Here is a 5,119-nt window from a genome sequence, read left to right on the forward strand (position 1 = left end):
ACTTCAAGCATAATTTTTCATAACGACGTATGTAACAATTATGAGGATTCGAGAAATCCTTTGCAGAAAGTTGGCAAAACTTTTTCTAAAACTGTTTTAAAACTAAATCTTTTTTCAATACTTTTTTCCGCTGGCATGCATCATTACATGACACGTAATAAGCGTGCTTCACAGCAAAGCTCAGTTCATTCAAATTCACTGTGAAAAACGATAAAATTATACATACACCGGTATGCTATATGTACGTCGGTGTACATTGGTCGGTTTTCCATAGTGCACGATTGACGCAACTGCAGTTTTGTTTTGTTTTGCTTTTTTTGTTACATAGGTCGCTCTTAGTTCCCATATGTTAAAGCGACGTATGTAACAGTGAGACTTCAAAAATAGAAATTTTTACATACGTCGATTCGCAAAAAGATTGAATTAAAGAATTTTAAGATCCGAAATCAGTAAAATCGATGCGTATTATATAAAGCCGCGTGTGATTGTCACGTTGTATTAAAAACCCCGTTTTGTTTACTTTTGTTACATACGTCGTTATGAAAAATTATGCTTGACTTTATTCTTCGCTTTATGTGTTGGCGAACGGGGAGCCGAAAGCACCTACCGATAACAAGGATTTCGACAGTAGAGGGTCGTGCTTTAATTAATTGTGATGGTGTTAGTCAGTGGGTAGAAACATGACGTTTAACACGGCTAAGCTCATCTATCCAAAATGAAGTTCAAACAATTCAAAATTGAGTTTTGTTCTCGAGCAATATATGATTAGGGCCAAAAATGCAGACACACGAATACAGTGATCGTTCGCTAATTGGGGCACGATCTCACCCCAACTAGCGAATGCCGTTCGCTAATTGGGGCGGTTTGACAAGCGTCAATGTTGTTTACTTTTTGCATTGAACAAAGGAAAATTTTACGCGCCAGAAAATATCGATCCCGCCAAACACGGAAACAAAACGTCAACGCGTTTTTGACATCACATTCTGACGTTTAGCTGCTTTTTAATTGGGTTTCGCCCCAATTAGCGAACCCCCAACTAGAAAAACCCCAATTAGCGAACGTTCACTGTAATGATGTTCTAGTTTTCTAAGTTTAATTTTTGTCTGTTCAAATCAAGGGCCTCATACGCCTGTCACTGGCGAACAAAGCTCGTGTACTCTGCATCGAAGCTTAGAACCGGTGTTAGGGCGCAATCGTTAAAGTGAACATTTTTATATTCGGTTAGTTACTGCAAATAAATTCTTTTTCGAATCCCTATAATCAAGCAGGTAAATATCTCAAGCATATCACATCGTTATATTGCTGCATGATTGAGTGTTTAATTTTGATAAAATATCGAAAACAAAAGTGTGCATAAAAATTGCCTTGCCATAACAAAAGGATGGTAGAGAATAAGCCATTTTATGAGACAGATTCGAACAGCTGATCGAAATTTTGAGTGGACGGCTCGGTCTTTGTTTTGGTAAATTTGCATGTAAACCATCATCATTTCGTCATCATCATCATCATTTCATTTCATTTTCGCAAATGTTCCTTGTAAAATGTAAATATTAGTATTTGGTCTCCTGTCATTTGAGCTTTCTATAAAATGGCTTATTAACACTGTTGTTTACAGTTTAGAACCAAATCCAGATGTCGTACATGTTGGGGTAGGGATTCAGTGCTCCGCCTTCTCCCCCTGGTTCAAATATTACGTAATAGCCTATTCAGATTACGATCTTTAACGAGATATTTGACATGATAATGAGAATCTTGATTTCAAAGTTCACTCATCTTATTTTCATTTCATTTCTGATTGTCAATTATCACTTCAAATACCTTGTTAAATGATCGTAATCTGAACAGGCTATAAGGCGAAAAACGATGATTTCAAGAACCTCCCACCCCTCCTCACAATTGGCTACTGAATGAGCTCGAGATTCCCAAATTGGACGCATAGTCAAATCACTCGCAATCCATTTCTCAAGACAACACTTCCACATGTGGTTACTGTCGTATTTCAACGTGCCTGCACCAGCCGAATTGAAACAGATGATCCAATACATTTTCCAAATCAATATTGCCTGATTTCCTCAAAATTGCACGCGGCGAACCCTTCATGAAAGCTGCTTTCTGCAGCCCGTTTACTTGATTCTTATGGGTGAATAGCATTGCGGTGTATCGTTTGCCGCGGCCGTACCTTTCGACAGTCATTCGCCGCGTGAAGTTTTGTGCAAGTACCCATTTGGGAACATTACAAACGCCGCGCAGTGTATCATATCCAGAAAATCTGACAATATCTTCCACATAATGTACATATTCACAAATAGACGAATCCAAGCAAAAATAAGAAGAAGACACACGACGGTGTTAACTCTGACAGATCCTACAGCTCATCATAGGGAGATCATTTTAAAATGCTTATAATAAATTCTAGGCAAATTGTAATTAAAATCTGATTGATGTACGGTACGGAAAAAGTTCCGAATTACATATCTGAAAGCTTATCTCAATTTTTTGATTTTTTTTCAAAAATGTATCTATTATACAGTTCGGAACTTTTTCCGTATCATACATCAATCAGATTTTAATTACATTTTGTCTAGAATTTATTATAAGCATTTTAAAATGATCTCCCTATGCTGAGCTGTAGGATCTGTCAAAGTTAACACCGTCGTGTGTCTTCTTTTTATTTTTACTTGGATTCGTCTATAGGGATCCTACATATAGGATCCCTATTCACAAATAAGTTTTCACAACATTGTAAATTAATGTCAAAGTCGGGTGGTTTAATCCCCGGAAATAGTCAATTAACTTTGATTGAACTCTACACGTTAGTTAGTTTATGCTTCAACTAACATAATGCTCATTTCCTTAAATTGTACATATGTTGATTACAAGTAGTATAGGGCTTTACTCAAGATTCTTGGATAAAGCAGAATTATGTTGTGATCACATTCCATTCTAAGGACTAAAACGAGCATGTATCATTTTTGGAACCAGTCGATAGACTTATGCCCAAGTAGGATACTCAATAATACCGCATCACAAATTATTATTCGTTTGGTATTGAAATATCCTCGGAAATATCTAAGTATGTTATGAATAAAGTATTTTGCATATTAATTTTTGGTGTTATTTTTTGGTATTTTACCTCTTATGCAAGGCTAGTTCACACCAATTTCTGTTATCGAGGTCGTTGCTCTTGCTCGAGTGATTACATGTGTAGAGTTGTAGACCTTAAGGCCTAAAATCGGAACATACGTTGTCATTGTGGAATTCAACAGCAGGGCAACCACAGACACACAGCGGACAAGTTTCTAGCCGGCTGTCACAAAGAACCGGATCACGACCGAAGGGATTAACTTGGAAACTCGCGTAAGGGGCCGTACACATATTACGTAAGCACTTATGGGGGGAGGGGGGTCGGTCAATATCTTACGCTCCATATAAATAAAAAATCATTTGTATGAACAAAATTTTACATGGGGGGAGGGGGGGTCGAAAAACCCAGAAAAGTTGCTTACGTAATAAGTGTACGACCCCTAACGTGATAGAAAGAATGAAAAAAAAAAACAATAATGCATACGGTACAAAAGCATGCATAGGGCGCAGTTAGGGAATATTGCTTCCCACATCAGTCATCACATTCCATTCTAAAGGTAACAAGTCGATAGACTTGTGGTAACGCGTGTATACCTTAAGGCCTTCGTTTAATTTAATTTATTTAGTTTACATCTGAACAGAAAATGTTTAATTAACAATTTGACGCCACATTACACGGTTCGAGGCCGCATCTCTCCATCCTCGAATGCGCACCACGCTCACCAAGTCGTTCTGTACCTGGTCAGCCCACCTCGCTCGCTGCACTTCACGCCGTCTCAAACCAGCCGGATCAGAAGCGAACACCATCTTTGCAGAGTTGCTGTCCAGCATTATTGCAACATGCCCTGCCCATCGTACCCTTCTGGCTTTAGATACCTTCTGGATACTGGGTTTGTCGTAGGGCTGGGCGAGCTCGTGGTTCATTCTTCGCCGCCGCACACCGTCTTCTTGCACACCACTAAAGATGGTCCTAAGCACTCGTCTCTCGAATACTCCGAGTGCTTGCAAGTCCTCCTCGAGCATTGTTCAGATTTCATGTCCGTAGATGACTACAGGTCTTATAAGCGATTCACTATACCTCAGCGACCACTATACCTCGTTGCAGTATGTCTGCGCTCAAAACTCTCGACGGTGTACAACACGCGTCGGAGTCGTCCGCCGCGGCTAAACATTTGGCGGCTACAAGACGGTAGACTTGCCTAAGACTACGTGCAGCAGCTAGAAGTGGCACTCCCAATGGAAGAGCAACTAGTCTCTTGAAGATGGCTGGGAAGATATTCGATCCGCCATTGGAAGCAACGCAACCGCTGCACTAGGCACGGTGTCCCCGGATCAGAGAAACGACTGGTATGACAGCGAATGTGAGCAGTTAGTGGAAGAGAAGAATGCAACATGGGCGAGATTGCTGCAACATCGCACGAGGGCGAACGAAGCACGATACATACAGGCGCGGAACAGACAAAACTCGATTTTTTCGGAGGAAAAAGTGTCAGCAGGAAGATCGAGACCTTGAAGAGACGGATCAACTGTACCGCGCTAATATCGCACGAAAATTCTATGAGAACGGGAATCTTCTTACAAACAAGACCGGTAGTACTCTACGGACACGAGATCTGGACGATGCTCTTGGAGGACCAATAGGAGTTTTCGAAAGAAAAGTGCTGCGTACCATCTATGGTGTGGTGCAGATGGCGGACGGTACGTGGAGAAGACGAATGAACCACTGGTTGCATCAGCTGGAGAACCATCCATCGTTCACACCGCGAAAATCGGAAGACTGCGGTGGGCCGGGAACGTAGCCAGAATGTCGGACAGTAATCCGGTGAAAATGGTTCTCGACAACGATCCGAGGGGAACAAGAAGGCGAGGTGCACAGCGGGCAAGGTGAATCTATTAGGTGGAGGACGATTTGCAGACCCTCCGCCGACTGCATGTTTGGCGATGTGCAGCCATGGACCGAGCTGAATGGAGAAGACTTTTATGTACTGCACATGCCACTCCGACCTTAGTCTGATAATAAATAAATAAACATTTG

Source organism: Armigeres subalbatus, chromosome 1 (assembly GCF_024139115.2).
Source record: "Armigeres subalbatus isolate Guangzhou_Male chromosome 1, GZ_Asu_2, whole genome shotgun sequence".
NCBI lineage: Eukaryota > Metazoa > Arthropoda > Insecta > Diptera > Culicidae > Armigeres > Armigeres subalbatus.